Source organism: Amphiprion ocellaris, chromosome 1 (assembly GCF_022539595.1).
Source record: "Amphiprion ocellaris isolate individual 3 ecotype Okinawa chromosome 1, ASM2253959v1, whole genome shotgun sequence".
Classification (NCBI taxonomy): domain Eukaryota; kingdom Metazoa; phylum Chordata; class Actinopteri; family Pomacentridae; genus Amphiprion; species Amphiprion ocellaris.
Window position 1 is genome coordinate 2815943 of NC_072766.1, and position 22592 is coordinate 2838534.

Sequence of the window (22592 nt, forward strand, 5' to 3'; positions counted from 1 at the left end):
TAAACACAACTCGGAAAAAAACAGGACTTTAACTTCTTAATTATTCTCGTTCACACCGCATTTCCCATGCACACAGTCGCCTTAAGTGCAAATAAAGCCTCCCATCTGTTTGTAATTACAACTACATAATTTCAGTCATTGTGGTATCTATCTATCTATCTATCTATCCATCCATCCATCCATCCATCCATCCATCCATCCATCCATCCATCCATCCATCCATCCATCCATCCATCCATCCATCCATCCATCCATCCATCCATCCATCCAAATCACAACAGAGCTAAATGCTAACACGTTCAGCTCTTTTTAATTGATCTGGACACATCCTTTACCTGCTCTAACTGATCTGGGATGAGTCCACCACCCCCCACCCCTTAGTCGAGTCATTTGTTATCACCTCATGGCTGCACGGTGCAATTGGCCGAGCTGCTCTGGAGTGAAGGGTCAAGCCTTTAAAAGGGAATTACTTCATTGACACAATAAGAGATGACATTTTATTTGACGTCTTACCACCACTTCACTCCCCTCCAACATCCCTGCCTGTCCTGCATCCTAACTGCTCCCCGGGGACCGCTGACCTCCATGTGGATGTGTGTGTTTGTGTGTCGGTGTGTGTGTGTCGGTGTGTGTTTGCGTGTCGGTGTGTGTGGGTGCAGGTCTTGTAATTTTATCTGTCCAGAGTTTTCTTGTTAGAGATAGACTAATATGGGGTTGGTTTTGGGGCTGATGTCGATGCAGATGTAATATGGTGCACAAGTGATATTTGGAACGGATGTGCGTTAAATGTAATGTTTTAAAAGCATGTGATAGAAGAGAACCCGGTTTCTTCATTAATAAGAGTGACCATAACTGAATATGTAAAATAGAAATAGGAGTGATGAAATTAGGACGCTTTTGACCGAGATTGATCAGTCTATGTCTGCTGTTCTTCTCTGTTTTTCTTAACCTTTCACTGTTCTATCACTTTTATTTCCCACTAAGGTTCAAATCTTAAAGCATTATTGTTTTCCAGACTCTGTTGGATTCTAACTGAGCCGCTAGCTGTTACCATAGCCTTAGTCACTGTGAGAGCAGCTAGTTTCCTGGTTTGTGGCAACGGCTTGTGTTTTTTGTTCAGTCTTTGCTTGAGAGACATTTGTGAGACTACAGAGTGATGACAGACAGAGAGAGAAGCAATGCATTTAACCCTTTCATGCACAGAGGTCGCTACAGTGTGCAGCTACTCAAAAGCTGTTTTCTTATATGTGCATGAGCTTTGATGGCATAGCTGCACATCAGCCATTAGAGTGGATCCTACTGCATCATATCATGCACTGCCACTGACTGGCTACCCATTCCAAATGAATTAACCCTCCTGTTGTCCTCATTTATGGGCACCAAAAAAATATTGTTTCCTTGTCTGAAAAAAATCCAAAAAAAATCTGAAAAAAAATACCCCAAATTTCTGAAAATTTGCAAAACCCTCAGGAATAAAATTCCAATAATTCCTTGAAAGTTTCCCTTAAAAGTTTTATTTTAAAAAATGCCCCAAATTTGGCAAGAAAATTCTTGGAAATATTTTCAAAACATTAGTAAAAATCTTTAAAAAAAATCTTAAAAATATCTAAAGTGATTCCATATATATCAGTAAAACTTCTAATATTTTCTTTAAGAACATTTGCAAAAAAATCAACCAAAATCCAGCAAATTTCACTGGATTTTGGTTGATTTTTTTTGCGAATGTTCTTAAGAAACATTTTTAACATTTTTTCCACCAAAAAATATTCAAAGATTTCCCAAAAATGTTGAAAATGTGGACATCAGAAATTTCACTGTGAATTTTTTATTTATTTCCCCACATTTTCAAACTTCAAAACGGGTCAGTTTTGACCCGCAGGATGACACGAGGGTTAAACGTAATCAAGATGCCACATTAGAAAGGAATATGTGACCCAGCATCTATATATTAGGCTGCACACATCTAATCCAAAAAGCTGTATAATAATCCTTCATAAAGTAATTACCTGTAACTGTATTTGTGTATCTTTGTTCAAGTATCTCTTTGTAGCTGCGTATCTAGTGTTCACACTGTGCTCTGCTCTGTGCACTTATTTATTACTGCATCTCTGTCAGGTGTGTTTAGACTGAATAGACTGCAGGTGTTACTTAGGATTCAAGGAGAGTCCTGGGGCTTCTGTTTGTATGTGTGTGTGTGTGTGTTTCAGTGTGTGTGTGTGTGTGTGTGTGTGTGTGTTAAAGAGAGAGACGGAGTGCGAACGAGTGAATGATTGACACCAGACACTCGTGTCACCCCCGGGGGGATTGGTAGAGGCCGTGCAGCCGGTCTGGCAGGTCATTATCAGTGTGTCACGCGGTGGCATGACGGCTACTTCCTTTGAGACAAAACACACAACACACACCAACTCCTTCCCCGAGTCACTGAGGAATGCCTATCCAAGCCAATCAATCGGGCGATCAATTGGGGACCAACTGGCAATCCCCTGCAATCAATACGGCCCTTGTTGCGTGGCTCCAGAAATGCCACAGCGACTGTGGCACTTAATTAAGTTGTTAATTGCTGTGTTAAGCTTTCTCAGGTACCCTCCCCAGACGGTAATTGAGAGTGGCTGGACAATTCGGCTATCGGCAGCACTTTGCTAAATTTAATCACAAATCCAAGTAATGGCAAAGGCTGTAATACAAGGAGCCAAACAACAGCGACAGGGTGGGTTTACAAGGAGGAGAGGCGCTGCAGCCTGTTGCTGTTTACTGCAGCGTGCACACATCTGGATGACATCATGCAGCTGTGACGGCCCGTAGTGCAAACTACTCAGCGTTTCTAAGGATGATGAGGTTTGCTTTGGGCTAAAAAGGCAGGACGCTTGACAAAAGACAATTTTAGTAATCTAAAAATTTAAGCTGCTTTTGATTTTGAAACTCGGCTGAGTTTAATTGAAATTCTAAACACCTGCAGAAAGCAGGAACCACAAAAGAACATGCGCTGTATGTCCACCTGTTTTCTTTTTTCTTTATTTTTAATTTAATTTTTATCAGGCAGATCATACCTCATGGTCTAGAAATGACTTTAAATTTATAGTTTTACCAATATACAATCTGCAGTTAATGTCTTCTCTGTAATTTTTACAATTTGAGGGCCGGATTGGAACCTCTGGAGGGCTGCTTTTGGCCCGTGTGCCGCATGTTTGACACCCCTGCTCTAGAAGACGGAGGAGGTCCCATCTGGAATGATAATGGGTATTTATTGGGCTGTTAAACACCAAATCTGGTGGCATCTCCAATGTTACTAACAAACCAGTGGCTTTTAATTGTCATTACTGTCTTACAAAGTCTGAATGTTGTGTTTATAGTCAGACTGATCTCTGGGTCCCTGTACTTGCAACTCAAATCTAACAAAATCATCATCACACAACATTTAGTCACAGCTATCTGAAACTGAACGATATGGTATTTTACTTTTTGATCAAAACAACAAAAATCAGAGAAAAAACAACAAAAACAAGACACAAAATGACAAAAGCAAGACACAAAATGACAAAAGCAAGACACAAAATGACAAAAATGAGACAGAATGACAAAAACGAGACACAAAATGACAAAAGCGAGACACAAAATCACAAAAACAAGACACAAAATGACAAAAGCGAGACACAAAATGACAAAAGACACAAAATGACAAAAATGAGACACAGAATGACAATAACAAGACACAAAATGACAAAAACGAGACACAAAATGACAAAAACGAGACACAGAATGACAAAAACGAGACACAAAATGACAAAAGCGAGACACAAAATCACAAAAACAAGACACAAAATGACAAAAGCGAGACACAAAATGACCAAAAATATCAGACAAACAACACAAGCGAGACAAAAAGGAAACACAAAGCAACCAGTGGCCTTTAATTGTCATTACTGACTTACAAAGTCTGCATGTTATGTTTATAGTCAGACTGATCTCTGGGTTTCACTTTTATATCCATTTGCAACTCAAATCTACTTGACAAAATCATCAACAATAGTTAATATGATATGTTCAAGTATCTATTTGCCCAAAATCACAGCACACAATATGAATTGGCAATTAATTTTTCATCAGTGCCACAATGGCTGTAAAGTCATGAAGTGATAATGTACATAATACAGTCATTATGTACAATCAGAGTAGAGACATGCAGCATAGCACTCCACTGACTGCTGTTCTCTTACTACTCATCTGTTGCCCATGAAAATCTGAAATTAAAACAGCAGGTTTTCTCTTTCAAACAAGCAGGATCTACCTGCTTTGTGTGTTCTTTACAAAATGGGTCTAATTTAATAAAATACTGACGTGAAGCGCCCCGAGGCGACTTGTGTTGTGAATTGGCGCTATACAAATAAAGCTGAACTGACGTTCCCGCTGGAGTTTTTTGTGATAAAATCACACGGTGAGGCCTTTCATTCCTTGCTCCTCAACACGTGCTCAGTCTGAGGGGGGCGATTACCACACTGGAAAAAATGCTCCTCCCAAAACAAGAAAAAAAAACTTATTCCAAGCAACTTTTATCTTGAAATAAGTGAAAAAATCTGCCAATAGAAGAAGTGAAAATGGCTTGGTAAGATTTTTTGAAATAAGATATGATATTTAGAATATTGAGATCTTAAAATTAGCTGGGAAAACTTATTTTAAGCTGTGTTCTAGCAGGATTCTCAAGCTTAGGTGTCTTAAAATAAGCCAGATATGCTAAAAAAAATAGCAGTTTTTCACTCAAAAATAGATTTTTGCTTTCATGTAACCTCTTAATTTGAGACGTATTAACCCTCCTGCTGTCCTCATTTACAGGCACCAAAGAGTATGTTTCCTTGTCTGAAAAAAATCCAAAAATTCAGCAAAAAAATTCCCCAAATTTCTGAAAATTTGCAAAACCTTCAGGAACAAAATTCCAATAATTCCTTAAAAGTTTCCCTTAAAAGTTTTATTTAAAAAATCCCCCAAATTTGGCAAGAAAATTCTTGTAAATATTTTCATAAAATGAGTATAGATCTTCCAAAAAATCCTTAAAATATCTAAAGTGATTCCATATATATCAGTAAAACTTCTAATATTTTCTTAAAGAACATTCACATAAAAATCCACCAAAATCCAGCAAAATTTGCTGGATTTTGGTGGATTTTTTTGTGAATGTTCTTAAGAAACATTTTTAACATTTCTTTTTCTCCACCAAAAAATGTTCAAAGTTTTCCCAAAAATGTTGAAAATGTGGACATCAGAAGTTTCACTGTGAAAATAGATTTTTTCCCCCACATTTTCAAACTTTAAAACGGGTCAATTTGACCTGCAGGACGACATGAAGGTTAAACTTATTTTGACTTTTCTTGTAAAATTCAACTCAAAACAAGATAATTTCAAGATTGTTTGACTGAACAAGATATTTAAGATGCATTGTCTTAAAACAAGTCCCTCCATCTACTGGAATGTCTCTTGTTAAGTGAATTTATCTTGAATCAAGTGGGATGAGACATTTAGACTAAAAATAAGACAAATAGACTTGGTAGGATTTTGAGTTTTTGCAGTGCAGAAGTGCCTCCAACCAGGGTGGGGTTACTGGGGAGTTAGACCGCCGCTGACTGGCACTTTTATGGTGTTATTAGCAAGTATCCCACTGTCTCCGCCGCTCTCGTAGTCTAATCCCATTACGTTCAACACTCAAATGGAATTCAGATGGAATGGCGTCCTCCATTTTAGGAAACGACTCCAAACACAGCGGGCGTCTGCATTCTTATCCTGCTTTGCTGGGAAATTAGAGCAGCGCAGGCAGGAGCCGAGAGCGTATCAAATCATCATTACAAAACAGGAGCTCTTCACCTCGCACACAGAGCTGCAGCACATCCACTTCACCGGCTTCCAGAGAGGCCTGGAAGTGCTGCACGGCCCTTCAGAGGTTTGGTGAGAAGTGCTGGGGTGTAGTGGAGCAGCAAGAGTGGAAGTAGCGGTGAGACAATGAGAAACAACCACTGCTGCTCTAGGCTCTGTGAACAGGCTTGCCATTGATTAAAACAGCAAGGTGTGCAATAAAGCGCAAGGCGAAGTGTTGCCTTCCATATGGACCCCCGGACCCTTAGGCTCTGGCCACCAATCGGGCCTTTCTGCCTGCTGCTGTTGCCCCTTTTCTCCTCTCTGCTTCCCCTTCTCCTCTCTCCCTCGGTCCCCAGATGGTAAAAACAATTTTCCAGCCCTCTGTCTCTCTCGTCTGCTGCCCGCCGCTCTGCAGCCACAAAGGGCCCTGGCCGTGATTCAACCGTTTACTCCAGTAATTAACAGCACCCATACCACAACAATTACAGTCACAAGGCTACTACACTCCAAATATACACTCACACAATCGCACACAATCACACACACGCAGCGCTAACTGTGGCACAGTATGAATTAGAAGGGAAGGTAATAGCCGGAAGCTGTAAAAATAAAATTAAAATAGTATTAACAAAAAGGTGAGCACAACATGCTGGCACTACAGCAATGATTACCTCATAATTAGATGAGACAAAGCTCTCTCCCTATCTAGTGGCAAAACACTGTAATTACTGCCGTGACAGAAAATCAAAGGCTACTTTGTAAGCAGCAGGAAAAATTAACATTTCAGGCCCTGAAGCTGTATGTCCTGATTAGAAACGTATTAAATCAATGCATTGCTAACTGCCGGACATAAATACATCTCCTCCTGAAGGGGCCTATAATTGCGAGAGCAAAAAAAAAAAACGTGGGTTTCAATTTCAGAGATGTGGCATTAATTGTAATGACAGTATTATGTGGTAAATGTACACTCCTTTTGTTAGGAGATGATGCACTTAAAGCGGCGCTTTTCTCAAATGTGTTTTTGGAGCGAAGATCAAAGCTTGTTTTCCATGAATTGTTGGAGTCCTCTAATCTAAGCTCAGAAGGCTGCAACACACAAAAGAAGCAACAGATTTTAGTAAACTTGATTTATTCAGGACCTTATGCACAATGTATATGGAGGTAGAGACGTACTTTACACGTGCACTAATGTATGATAATTAAATATTAAAAATGTAGCTCGTAGTTTACATACAAGTCTGTATTTATTGTGTTTTTTCCTTTCTGTCAGCTCCACTTTGACTTTTCTGGCTGTTCTGTCAGGACTCCCTCCTCTGTCCCAGCTTCAGTCCCCACCTGACCTCCCTCATCCTCCCTCATCCTCCCTCATCCTCCCCCTCCTTCCTCCTATTCCTCTCTCCACCTTCCTGCTGCAGCTCAGCAGAGCTGCTCTGTCCAGCTGCGGTTCATCACCAATCACTCATCAACAGAACTCCGGTCAGCTGAGGTGCAGCACACCTGATGATCATCTCCACCATAAAAGCCGGCTGCACACTCCACACCCTGCCAGATAGTAAACTCTGCTCACATGCTCTGCTGACCCACCTGCTCTGTCCTCCCCTCTCCTGCACTCTGGATCCAGCCCTGACCAGACCTCCCCCCTGCCTCCCTCACCTTGGACCTCCTGCCTGCTCCTGGTGGAGGGTCTCTGCCTGCCGTGTGCCCCCTTTGGCTCCGGAAAACACCCCGCCTGTCGCCCCCCGATGGAACGAGGCCCTCCTGCCCGCTCTCCACTGCCGATCCACCCCACGGAGGACGCCAACCGGGCCGCCGGTTCCTGGTACAGTCACCCCACAACCTCCCCTTTAGTTCAGTTATTCCAGTCACCAGGTTCCCCACCCCGTCCAGCACTCCCTTTTGTTTTTGTTAATATAATTCACCTTTGTTCCTGCCTCAGTCCCTGGTCTGTGTGCTCTCTGCTCGGGTTCACCCCCACGCCTTGACATATTCAGTATAACACTAAAAATAATATACTGCAGGAGTGTCCAACATGTGGCCCAAAACCGGCCTCCAGAGGGTCCAATTCGGCCCTGAGAGTGTAAAAAGACATTAACTGCAGATTGTAAATTAGTAAAACTATAAATTTGAAATCATTTCTAGACCATGACAAGTTGTCTTGATCATAAAGTAAAATACTAGCTTGCTCATTGTTGTCATTTTGTGTCTCATTTTTGTAATATTTTGTCTTGTTTTTTGTCATTTTTTGTCAAATTTTTGTCATTTGACCATTTTTTTGGTCCCTTTGTAATGTTTTTGTGTATTTTCTTTGGCTCTTTTTTTTGTGTTGTTTCCTGTCATTTTTTTGTCATTTGTTTCTTGTTTTTGTCATTTTGTGTCACATTTTTGTAACGTTTTGTCTTGCTTTTGTTGTTTTTTGTCTTTTTTTTGTCTGACTGTTGTCGTTTTGATCATAAAGTAAATTACTATATCATTCAGTTCCAGATAGCTGTGACTAAATGTTGTGTTCCTTTGTAGACACTGTGATCTGGAAGTTGTAATGTGGAAATGATAAACTGAGGCTGAATGCTGTTGAGATTTATTTTTCTTAAGAGATTTCAGGTTGTTTATAATGTTTTGTAAAAAGATAATTCCTTATATGTGAACATTGTTGCACTAAAAGAAAGGAGAAATGTGGAGTTATTTATAGGTTATTATGCTCTGGTTTTACTGGTCCGGTCCACTGGAGATCAAATTGGGCTGAATGTGGAACCTGAACTAGAATGAGTTTGACACCCCTGATCTACTGGCACATTGATTGAATCAGTGTTAAATAAAAATGAAAAAAAACTGCCATCATCTACAAAAACAAAATTTGTCCTTGAACTTTCCTGAACAATTCAAAGTCAGTTTTAGCAGCACAATAATACATTTTAGTGATTCTTTCCTTCTTTTTGAAAATATTTCCAAGAATTTTCTTGCCAAATTAGGGGGATTTTTTTTTTTTTTTTAAAATAAAACTTTTAAGGGAAACTTTTAAGGAATTATTGGAATTTTCTTCCAGAAGGTTTTGCAATTTTTCAGAAATTTGGGGAATTTTTTTGCAGAATATTTGTATTTTTTTCAGACAAGGAAATAATATTTTTTGGTGCCCATAAATGAAGACAACAGGAAGGTTAAAGCAGTGCAGTACATTTCACCTCGTCAATAATTAATGTAATTTTATAATTATCGTAATTTCCAGACCTGCACATTGGACATGTGACTCATCAAAAGCCACATGGGTTGTGACCCATCTAGTTTCTGTTTCCTGTTTAAATTGATAAAAGCTGCTAGTGGGAAAGCCAGACGATCCCTGGCATCTTTAACATGCCACAATAGGCTTCTTGGGAATATAACTAATTACTTCACATCTGTATTTATTTGATCCGCATGGAATTCTCCCTTCTGTCACGAGTGCCGAGCTACGCCAGCTTGGACTAACAGTGATTTATCTAAGTGACACTTTTGGCTCCGATTCACATCAAAGCAGCGCCAAAATCAATAGGGGAAACATGGGGATGATGGGGAGGAGGAACTGATTTTTTTTTCCCCCTCAGCAAAACTGTCATGCATAAAATCCAGCAGCATAAATAAAGCTTGCAGGTTTGCTGAATCAGATAGGGTGGAAATAAGATACAAGCTGTTTGTTAATGGTAGCTTAAAGAAAGACTTCCACAACTTCAGCTCTCAGTGTGACACCCCAACTTCATGCAAGAACAGCTTCTACTGACCTCTGTTGTCTACTGAGTGAACTGCAAACACCTCATCCTGTTCTGGATGAGGGGGTCCTGAGCAGTGAACCGGTGAGTTTGAGGAACTGGGAGGCACAGCTGCATGACTAAAATGTTTGAACATTAAGACAATCAGCAGAAACTTTACACAGAAACACTCAAACCAGCTCCTGATCACACATACACACAAAATGCAAACTAAAATTAAAAATTGAACCCAGTGGGCTGTTTAAATTAATGAAGATGAATTGAAATGCTGAAGTCTGAAGGCTACCAGCGACCCCTAGAGGTTACAACATTCTTTACACCTTAACAAATACTTAAACCAGGGGTGTCAAAAACTCATTTCAGTTCAGGTTCCACATTCAGCCCAATTTGATCTCAAGTGGACCGGACCAGTTAAATCAGAGCATAATAACCTGTAAATAACCATAACTCCACATTTTTCCTTTGTTTTAGTGCAAAAAAACACGTTCTGAAAATCATCATGAACAACCTGAAATTTCTGAACAAAATTAAGTTCAATTTCAGCAACATTCAGCCTCAGTTTATCATTTCCACATTACAACTTCCAGATCACAGAGTGTCTACAAAGGAACACATTTAGTCACCTGGAACTGATTGATGTAGTATTTCACTTTATGATCAAAATGACAAAAGTTAGACAAAAAACAACAAAAACAAGACACAAAATGACAAAAGCGAGACACAAAATGACACAAAACGAAAAAAATGAGAAACAAAACAACAAAACCGAGAAACAAAATGACAGAAAATAAGACAAACGACACAAAACAAAAGAGACAAAAAATTGGACAAAAAACTACAAAGCGACACAAACGAGATTAAAAAAATGACAAAAGCGAGAAACAAAATGACAAAAAAATAAGACAAACAACACAAGCGAGACAAAAAGGAAATACAAAGCAACAAAAACATAAGACAAATGGCAAAAGTCAGGCAAAAAAAGACAGAAAACAACAAAAACAGGAGGCAAAATATTATAAAATCAAGACACAAAATGACAAAAAATGAGACAAGCAACATGAAACAAGAGACAAAACATTTGACAAAGTTACAAAACAACACAAACAAGACAAAAAATGACATAAGTGAGAAAAAAATGACAAAAAATGAGACAAACAACACAAAGCAAAACAAAAAAGAGTCAAAATATTAGATAAAAAAGTTACAAAGTGACAAAAATAGACAACACAAGCGAGATGAAAACAAACACAAAACGATAAAAATGATACACAAAACTATGGATAAAGCAAAGCACAAAATGACAAAAATAAGACAAAAACACAAGCAAGACAAAAAGAAAACAAAAAAAATGAGAAACAAAACAAAAAAAACATGAGACAAACGACAAAAGCATGACAAAAGAAGACCAAAAAACAACAAAAATCAAGACAAAATATTTCAAAAATGAGACACAAAACAACAAAAATGTAACAAACAACAAAAAAAATTGACAAAGTTACAAAACAACATAAATAAGAGACAAAAAATGACAAAAATGAGAAACAAAATGACAAAAAATGCGACAAATGACATGAAACAAAACAAAAACCAGACAGTTGGAGTCCGTAGCAATGTGAAGGGATGGGTATCTGAACCTGTTATGAATACAATGGTTCCACACATGGGGGGGATTCTCCTGCCCAACTGACCACGTCTGGGTTTGCGGTCATAAGGTCTATCTGTACCTCCCCCAGGGATGGTGTGGGCTGTGCTATTTAGTGAAATTACGACCTGCAGCTCTTGTGATTCCCAAGTCAAATGTTACCGCCATTTTTACTACAACACTAAGATGAAGGAGATGTTCTGTCCCCTCCACCACTAGATCTCCACCACTAGTATCAAATGTAAGAGGTATCTTTATGACACTTTTTCCCATGTACAGGAACAGCATATTTAGGAAATGGGATGAATGACATCAGTGTCTGGTAGTTGGTCTAACATTCTTCTCAAGATTTCCACACCGATTCTCATAATAATGCTATTATTTTTTCAGGTTTATTTGTTGCATCATCCCATGCTTTAAAACACTCGTAAATAAAGCGATAAGCGGGACTGTGTCCGAGGTAATGTTGAGTGATGAATTCAGAGCATTCATGGCAGAAAATCCTTTTGAAGAAGACGATAAAGTGTAAATAATTGTTGATTTGAAAACAGCCTCTGAGTGTAAGTTGATGAAGTTGTTATAAACATGAACATGTTACAGAAAAAAGTAAAAAGAAAAAGTGGTAATGATGTGATTATGAGAAGTTGACATTCATCAATGATAAACAGGAGGGAAATGTTAGAAGAATTATACTTAGGTTCATTGTGGTTATCATTGAATGACTGTAAAGGTATCTCTATGCATATGTAAGCACTTCTTGTTGAGAAGTACATGTACATTTTAACTGTAATCTGTATGTACTCACAGTAGAAACATGAGAACAGGGTTGACATGTTCCATATGATAAGATAATGTAAGTGACACTTTCTCTGTTAATACAGAGCTTGTGAGTACTGTCTTTCCTTCCTGTGCTGAGCGTGTGTATTTTCAGGTTTAAACACAACAAAAAGTTAGACAAAAAAGTTACAAAGCAACAAAAAAATGGACAAATGACAAAAACGAGAAAAAAAATTACACAAATGACACAAACCAGACAAAAAATGACAAAAGCGAGAAACAAAATGACAAAAAAATAGAATAAGAACAAATAAACCAAACCACAAAATGACAAAATAAGACAAATGACAAAAACAAGACAAAAAATTATGCAAATGACACAAACGAGACAAAAAATAACAAAAAAGAGAAACAAAACAAAAAAATAGACCAACAGCACAAGTGAGACAAAAAAAACACAAAATGACAAAAACAATACACAAAACAACGATTAAAGCAAAACACAAAATGACAAAAATGAGACAAAAAGCACAAGTCATCTCGAGGGCCGGACTGGACCCTCTGGACGGCCGGTTTTGGCCCGCGGGCTGCATGTTTGTCACCCCTGAGTTAAGTCATTTTGCATTAAAAAAACAACGTGTCCTATGTTTATACCACGACAGATGAAACAGGAAGTACCGTCCAACTTGGTTGATGAGTTACCATCTCCCCGATGAGCCCTGGAGTATCTGAAACGTCTCAGCAGGAGGTAGTGCAGCCTTTACACATCGCTTCCCTCCAGAAAACAAACAAACAAACTCTCGGTAAATAAATAAAATACATTTCCAACTTCACCACCTCCAGGCTCCAAGGTGATGGCTGCTCCGGCAACGCATTCATAGAACTATATGGTTAATTTAAAACAAATGTACATCATAGCGTTGATTATTTAAACACAACTCGGAAAAAAACAGGACTTTAACTTCTTAATTATTCTCGTTCACACCGCATTTCCCATGCACACAGTCGCCTTAAGTGCAAATAAAGCCTCCCATCTGTTTGTAATTACAACTACATAATTTCAGTCATTGTGGCTAATCATTTTGACTGCACATTCGATTAAAACTACTGCAACTTTCAATTTCTGTGTTAAACCTTTTGTGCCACGTACAGATGTTGCCGTGAAACGTAGCAGATTAAGGTCCAGCTGCAAAAGAAAAGTCTGAAAATGTAGAAACTGGCTCCATATCAAATCCTTTATAGCCCATTTTCCATAAGTGCGTAACATCCCACCACTGCTAGAGAGCTTTCCCTGCTAGCTCGCGTGATGCTTTTTATTTGCCAAATTCCCAAATTAAATGACGTTTGACGCAAGAAATTTAAACGTGGTGTCATCAAGCCTCTGCTCTCATCATGTCTTATTTCCCTGTGGTGTCCGTGGAATAGGACAGGCAGGCTGCATAGCGGGCTGCTTCAATAAAAGGAGCTGTGAAACGCCATGTAACACCATTTTACTGCATCCCAATGTAAGCTAACGACATTATGAACCCCGGGGCAATGGTGAAAGCTAATGATGGGAGGATGATGGCAACGCAGTGCTGCCATAGAAGCCAATTTCCAGTGGCTTACCAGATGTTAAACATCCAAATGTGCATTGATCAGTGACAGGATGGCCCATAGAGATTTCTGCATTTGCCCGAAAGAAAACAAGGTTTGACTACGACCAGTTTAACAGGAACTGAACGAAGCATAATTGATATGATTTCAATTAATTACATATGTAAAAACATCTAGTCGCAATTAATTCGGTTAGCCGGCAACATGATTCCACTGGCAAGGGGTAGATTAGAGGATGTAATTAACGGAAAACTCATCACAACACAACACACACACATACACAGATCTCTTTCCATCATTTAAGAGGACATTACTCTGATTTGCAGTCATTTCCTGGAGACTTAACCAAACCACTGAACTACTTCTCCCTAACTCTTAACCAGAACCACATCTTGTTCTAACTTTTAACCAATGCCTACACTTAGAACGGTTTGCATTATGGGGACTTTTAGTTCCTGAAGGTAGAATGCGTAAATGGATTTATGTCCCCACAACATAAGCAACACAAGTGCACACACACAGAGTAAACCCTAATTAAAAAGTGACTAACATTCCCAAATTTGACTGAAAACCCATTTATCATGCATTTGTTTGCTACACTTTAATTCAGTTATATTATTATAAAATCTGCTCCAAACTGCCTGTACTTTTATTAAATTTGTCCAGACCTATTTTATTGTACTTATTTATTTATTTATACCTTATCATCATTCAGTTTAAATTATTCTACAAAATTAATTTGCACCTTGTTCAACTCCTTTGTGCTGTTTTTGATTTTTTTAAAAATCATGGTGTTTTGTGCCTTTTATCTTTTACATGTATTTTTTTCACCTCTGTTAAGATCTTTAAATAATATCTGTATGAGAACTCGCTATTAACAAAAACACAAATTAATTTAGTGCTGGAGTGATTTAATTATGATGATGAAAAATGTCAAACTGACAATTTAAATTAGAGAAGCCATAGTAAAATTTAATGTATTTGGGCTCAGGCCTTTTTATTTATTTTAACTATTTTTCATTGTTTTATATGGTCAGTCTTTTAAAGGTGCTATCACATAAAAACAACAAATTATTTCAGAATTAAAACAATGCTAGCTGTAGCTCTAACCTGAAGAACGCGTTATTGAATTTGACTCGGTACTAACATGATGTGTAGCGTAAGCTAACGCTAGATAATTACGTTGCTAATTAACCAAATAATGACAAGAAAGCTCGGTTTTATTTCAGACGTTTGACCGATTTCGGCCACTTACCACTGGCAAAAAGCGAAGCTGTGTTCAAATCCATTTTTAAGACGTGCTTTTTGTCAGCTGAACTCTTGGAAATCCGTTTCAGACGTATCAGTTAGCCTAAAGTAGCTTAGCCGCAAGCTATCAAGTAGCATTAGTGGCTAACCGTTGCTATGGACACCTGCTGCTAATGCTGCGTTCAGGTCACATAGTCTGAACGGTAATTATGACAACTCCCGAAAAATGGCAGCAGAATGGCTGCAAATGATGTGAATGTAGAATGAATATGCGACTTATTAATATTTTTAATTGCTACCAAATAATTTGCCAAACACTAAACATTGTTTTCTCTTTCAATCACTTAATTAAACGTATGTCAAAACAAAACAACTGTATGTAAATTACTGAGTCACTGCACTCAGTCACACAGCAACAGCAAAGTTGAAAGTACTGCAGCATTATGAAGATGTACTCCTGTTGTAAATAAAATCAGTTAAACTTTTAGACGTCTTGTTTTCACTCAGATACCTGGATGAGATGCTTTGTCCTGCTTCATGATTGTAAGCAAGCGTTTCAATGACAAAATTCATTTTACTTTATTAAGCATACTACTACTTCTTTCTGAAAAAACATTTGATTTTAATTTTAAAAATTGTTCTACAATATAGTACACAGAAGAAAAATTGGATTAAACTCCTAAAAACTCACCTCTATGTATCAAAGTACATATTTACAAGTTGTTTTTTTCTCACAAAAATAATCCCTTAATGTCTTCAGAAAGCCTCGATTATACTCCATTGTCCTGCAGACATCACGGATGTGCAGTTGTTGTTGTTGTCATACTATGTTCTAATTGCTCATTTTGCTCATGGTATTTGTTACTGGTTATTTTTGTTGTTGTATGCAAGCTGCTGAATACCTGCACTTTCCTGGGGATTAATAAAGTATCTATCTATCTATCTATCTATCTATCTATCTATCTATCTATCTATCTATCTATCTATCTATCTATCTATCTATCTATCTATCTATCTATCTATCTATCTATCTATCTATCTATCTATCTATCTATCTATCTATCTATCTATCTGATATGTCTTTCAGCATATAGAACACATGTAACAAGGTAAATAAATATATATATATATATATATATATATATATATATATATATATATATATATATATATATATATATATATATATATATATATATATATATATATATATACATAGTGTGGATTGTGTGATACAGCTCCTAAAATTATGAAATAATAGTTTTATTGTGCTGTCTTCTTGTAAAGTTGTATTCAAAAGTTGTAGTTGGTCAAATGTGCAATGGCGACACAAGACCTCTAATCAAGCTGTTTTGATTGAAACTTTCAGAGGTGTCGTTTTCACTGCAGATACCTGGATAAGACGCTGCTGGCCGCCATTATTCAACTCTGAGCAGAGTTTAACTGTGGCAGCACTGATTTATAACATCGGATGCTGTGTTGAAGAGGCTGGTTCAGCATCCTGTAATCAGTGCTGACTCACACACAACATCCTGTATTAATCTCATCTGATACAATCTAACCTGAGCTGACATCCTGCTGTGAGGACACACAGTGACACATTTCCAAGTCTTCCGTTATCAACACTCACACCACACGGTTACTCACAGCAGGATCCACCCTGATCTTTGAAAATAAATTAATAACATCATGTTTACCTGCTCCTAGATGACTCTGGACCAGCGACACTGATACCAGCAGCTCTAGTTACTGTCAAACTGATTTTCTCAGCGACACAAAAGATGACAACCAAGTGACAGGGCCTCGCCCAATGAACACGAAACAAGCAATTAACCCACCTATCACCCTATAATCATGAATCGACTGTGGAGTTAGCTGGCTCCCGCTTTGCTAGCGATTGTCCCCATTTTGGCAGCGGAGGCTTTTGGAGGGAAAACATGGAACATCTGGTGGAAGCAGACAGGGGCTGGCGCTACACGATGGGAGAACAAGTGCCTGAAAGCTTCATTATGCCCCAGCTGTTGGGCTTGCTGTTGCCCTCAGCAAAAACAACCTCGACAGGATGATGTTCCTGGCAAGTGAGCTGCAGAATATTTGAAGCAAGACCCCCTTTTTGGTGGTGTTTTGTGAGGAAACGTGAGCAGGAGCTGGTGATGATGGTGTTTTTTCAGTGTGAGGTGACCCACGTGCAGGAAAAGATTCAGAAGCAACGCCAACATGTAGCTCCACTTTCTTTCTTTCTTCCTCGCTCTGAAGAGTTTAACCTGGTTTTAGCTGGACACTGAGCTGCTTCAGGGGCTGGAGTAGACGTAACTTGGAGTTTTTTGGAATATGTGAGCTTTTCAAGCAGCCTGACTTGATTTAAAGAGCTCAGGCTGCTTTTGAAAGCTTGTAATGTTAATTCTTATTTAATATCTCAGAACAAAATACAGTATCTTAAACCCCCCCTTTGGTAAAAATCTATTTTTTTTTTTTACTTAGTTAACATGTCAATATGATGTTTTTATGTGGTAGACAACACATCATGAGCGAAATAAGACGTCAACACCATGGATTGAGCAAAAACTAGGATTCCGACTTCAGGGTTTCATATTTAACAAATCAAAGGAACCACTTCTGTCTGTGCCAGGCTGTCTGTATCATTACTGGTTTGTGGTTCAAAGATGTATGACTGAATTACTAGAGAGTAGTTTTATGCTGTTTGGGCAGGATTGAAGGTGAGCCAATGTGCTTGAGTTCCATCTATAGCTATTTAAAGACAAAGAAAGGAATATTTTTATGGTAATAACTTCTAAATATGTAACTTTGATACACAGACATGAGTTTTAAGTGGTTGACTTTAACCCTTTGATGTACAACATGGGTCAAAAGTGACCCATATTCAATGTAAAATGGGTATCTCTTGACGCATGTTGGGCATCAAAGGGTTAATCTATGGATTATTCCATCACTCTGATCCAGACAATAAGCCTGACTGAAATATCTCAACAACAGGAGTGTAGTTACGTGTTTTCTGTGCAGGGTTATAGTGCTCGCTGTCTTTAGGGCACTCGACTTGTATAAAATACATTTGTAGGCGGGGGGGGGGATCCATACCAGAGCTGAGGGAGTTTAGGGGAGCGACTCTCATTTACATACTGACATTGATTTGGTCGACGTACAACCGAGTGCTGGGGTGCTACACTGACATGTAGGGTCTCATTATTAGGTCAGAAAAATCAAACCCCTCCTGTTCTTGGCTTTAAGGTGAAATACCTGCAAAATGAAAATGACATTCCCAGCAGCCTCGTTCAGCTGTACCTTGTGTTTAGTGGAATATGGAACTACCTTAAAATGCATTATTTCAAACAGCCAGCAGGGGGCGACTGCTCTGGTTGCAAAAAGAAGTCAGCTTGAGCAGAAGTCTCTGAGAAAATGATCCTACTTCTCACTTTATCTGTTACTTCAGTAAACATTTTGCTGATGAGTTCATGGTCTCAGACGCTAGTTGCACGTCTCCTTTAATACCCCAAGGTGTTCATTTTATAAATTATGGTTCAATTTCACATTTAAAGCATGATATGCTTTAGGGCAGTGCTACATTATGATCAACAGGTTGGCACCATATCACTCATCTGTTCTCTATTTCTTAGTTCCTAGTTTTTAAGTCAGATCCAGTCAGTTCACCTGTTTTCAAAAGAGCAAGTTGGCGAAGATTAAATTCTGAACTCGAGGCGCCAAAAGTCCACAAACCAGTTAGTGAGGCCATGGATGCTATGTCGTCTTTTATACACAGTCTGTTAGTATTTAGGTCAAATCACGCTGCTGTCTGTTGACTCTTAACATCAGAACCTACAAAATTTTCAGACATATGAACAAGTTCCTCCAGTCTGACTTTACCTAACAGTGTGTCATGTTGCACCACCTGTTGTTAAAACTGGACAACATAAAGCTAGATTTTATTTTTAAATTGGTGCTTTATGCCTGTAAGTGCTGGCAGATAAAATGTATCCTTGTAAGAAACAGTCATTTTCGCACTATGAATTACATGAAAGTATGTTTGACATTTTAAATATTTTATGTCACTATGGCAACGCCTTTTGTCTACTACCGTTCGTGATAGAGTGGCCTCACAGCTTGTAGGCTAACCGTCATTATGGAAGAATAAAGAGCGATATGAATGTAAATCAGCCGTGAGAGCTGCTCAGTGCGTTGCGTTTAAGAGCAGTCTGGTGGTTTCAGGACGACGTCTCGGAAAGTCCCAGGCTGATTCTGGATATGACTGGTCTGACTCACCGGATGAAGGTCTAAACCTGCAACTGGCTTTTCCTCACCTTCTGCTATCTGCGTGTTTCTTCACAACAGCAAAAAACAACAACCTCTGAGAAGCAACCTGTCACGGCGTGGCAGAGAATTTGGATTGTGCAGTGAGCCAGTCCCATTAGCTTTTTAAAATCATTGTAATCACATAAATAACAATCCACTGATGAAGAAAATAGCACACATTTTGGTACAGATGCCTTCTAGTGTCACTCCTTCATTCCATTTCCCACAGTTATGCAAAATTCTTCTTCTTTTATTATTTGTTACTGTCTGTCAGATCCCCTCTTATCATTTGTTGTATATAACAGAAGGGTCGTGTGCTGCAGCCAGACCATAAATGTTTTACAAAATAGGCTAGCAAAGCAAAACTAGGATCTGCCAGAGCCTCCACAAAACAACGTCGTCCTGTCCTCCGCTTAACCCTCCTGTTGTCCTCATTTACGGCACCAAAAAATATTTCCTTGTCTGAAAAAAATCCAAAAAATCTGCAAAAAAAAATTCCCCAAAATTTCTGAAAATGTGCAAAACCTTCAGGAAGAAAATTCCAATAATTCCTTAAAAGTTTCCCTTAAAAGTTTTATTTAAAAAAAATCCCCCAAATTTGGCAAGAAAATTCTTGGAAATATTTTCAAAAAATTAGCAAAAATCTTCCCCAAAAAATTCAAAAAATATCTAAAGTGATTCCATATATATCAGTAAAACTAATAAAAGTAAAACTAATATTTTCTTTAAGAACATTCATATAAAAGTCAACCAAAATCCAGCAAAATTCACTGGATTTTGGTTGATTTTTATGTGAATGTTCTTAAGAAACATTTTTAACATTTCTTTTTTTCCACTAAAAAATGTTCAAGGATTTCCCAAAATGTTGAAAATGTGGACATCAGAAGTTTCACTGTGAAAATAGATTTTTTTCCACATTTTCAAAGTTTAAAATGGGTCAATTTTGACCCGCAGGACGACACGAGGGTTAATGGACACCTCAGCTATAGTTATGTGACTCCACAGATGACACAAAATGATTGACTCATAAGTATCTGGAGATTTAATTTACTGCCCCAAACCCTGAGTAACTATTGCATGTATATCAGTGATGAGTAAACAAAGTGACACAAATTCAGAGGTTATGAAGCTCTCCTTGTTTCCTATCTCTAACTTTTCTTATTTCCCTTCTTTCCAGCCCAGTGCCGTCCTGGCAGCAGCAGAAACTCTCTCTCTCTCTCTCTCTCTCTCAGGTTGGACAGCTTGTTCAAGTCGAATGCTATTAGTTGTGGGTCAGCGCCTGGGCTTTCTCTACACCCCAACAACACCTTTTCACCAGCCAGGGATTCCAGCCACCATTAATCAGAGTGGTGACAGCCCATGGATGTCAGTAAATATGTTTCCCTCGCTACCTCTGTTTTCCCACCACTTTTCTTTCGGGTTCTTTCTTGCAGCTCATGTGATTGGTCTTTTTCCTGCTCTTTGGGGTTTAATGGTGACCTGTTCTTGCTTTGATCTTCATTATTAACATCAGGATTCAACAATGAGAGCATAGAAGTTAGACTACAGAAGAGATACTTGCTTCTGAGACAAACTGAGAACTTATTGACAGAAAAGAAAACTGAACCGAGGAGCAGAAAATTGCTTGCAGGGGCAAAATTCAACTCCTGTTCCCTCATAGCCAGCTTACATTTCAACAGTTTGTATGCACGTTTTTTCTCTTTTTTTTGCACTGAACATCAGCCAGGTGCTTATGGATGTTGTCGGAACAGAAATGTCTCCTCGTTGTGACAGTTTCCTCTCCTGTACAGCTGACGGGGGGATGAGAGCTGGCCACCGTCGAGGCTGCTGTGAGCGTTCAGAGGGTGACGTGTCGGCAGAGGGCCAGTTGGAGAGGAGGGTGGCCGTCTCAGATACCTGCTGGTGTCCAGAGACAGCTGTAACGTAGCCACCCGTGGTCCAGCAATCAGGTTGGTGGCCGCTGAATGCTGATAAAGCCGCTTTTCTCGGCCTGGCAGACGGAGCTGAGGCATTTCTCAAGAAGATAAAGTCAGACCGGAGCCAGAGGAGTAAACAGGGAGCGGGAGGAGACACGACAAAGAGAAGCGAGAGGCCGAGATGAGGAGATAAACCGAGACAGAGAACAAATGGTGACCTTTGCAGAGATGGATTTGTTTACCAACAAATGTTCTGGCTGTCAACACCTGCTCCAGAGTGACCTTCACATGGAGACGGAGCCGACGTCTCTCATCTGTTCATCTCTGCAGCCTCTCATCAAGTCTGATCAGCTCAGCCTGTTTCTGAGCTCCTTTATTCTGCTGCATTCAGTCAGGTTCCAGCTGTCAGCATGGAGGCCCAAACCTGTAGAAAGATCGAAGAATACGTTAGGAGTTAATCCTTGTGTCGTCCTGCAGGTCAAATTGACCCGTTTTAAAGTTTGAAAATGTGGAAAAAAAAAATCTATTTTCACAGTGAAACTTCTGATGTCCACATTTTCAACATTTTTGGGAAATCTTTGAATATTTTTTGGTGGAAAAAATAAATGTTAAACATGTTTAAGAACAATCACAAAACAGCAAATGATTAAAATCATGTTAAAACCAGAACCACCTAATGCATTATTAAATACATTTTTAATTTTAAAGAATTCTATTGTTTTTTAAACATATTTTTTGCTTCTCATAGTGTTCTTTTATGGGATTTTATTTTATTTGTTTTAACCGTGTGGTATGTGTTCTGTTAGAGCAAATGTTTGGATTTTGCCGCACATAAAAACTTGTCATCTGTCTTCCCTCAGGATTAATAAAGCATCTATCTATCTATCTGTCTATCTGTCTGTCTGTCTGTCTGTCCATCCGTCTATCTAAAATTGTCTTGCTTTGCCTGCTGGAGAATTAAAAGTTCTCTCTACAGTCATAGCTGACAGTTTTCACATTAAGGTGATGCAACCGTCCTGCAGTCAGACTATAATATAACAACAGTCTGGTCCAAATGCTAAAACAGTGATAATGTAATTACACAGTCACTTGTTAAGACTTTTACTCCACATTTACCCAATGAATTAAAACAAAACAAGAGAGTTTGGAGTCTGTTGTCCCTGAAGGCCAGTCGGTCATTCCTCCCTGCAGCCAACAGATGGCAGCATTGAGCTAAAACAGGTTATTAACAAACCTGCTGACTTGCATTAACACACAGGCAATATATATGATACCTGAAGATAAAATGGTTTCAGTAAGACCAAGAATCACTTATTTATATCTTGATTGCACCTCATGCGTTTTTATTATTGAGTATGGATACCGGATAATGTGGGACATTATGGAAGTGTTAAAATAATAAATGATTGGAGACGTCCTCCAATCTCCTACACCTCGCTTATTTTAAAATGTCTTGTGTCTGTGGTGATTAAATCATATCAGGTCATGATTTATAGGCGGATCAATATATAACTGTGGGACCTTTTGTAT

General features: G+C 38.7%; 1 long non-coding RNA gene across 1 annotated transcript; it reads left to right on the forward strand.

Annotated features, from left to right (window-relative positions):
- Positions 1–7420: 7420 nt before the first annotated feature.
- Positions 7421–21488, forward strand: LOC129348584 (uncharacterized). Its single transcript, XR_008601174.1, has 4 exons — positions 7421–7660; positions 12660–12745; positions 20324–20511; positions 20937–21488. It is a non-coding gene; the product is annotated as an uncharacterized LOC129348584 (long non-coding RNA).
- Positions 21489–22592: the final 1104 nt, after the last annotated feature.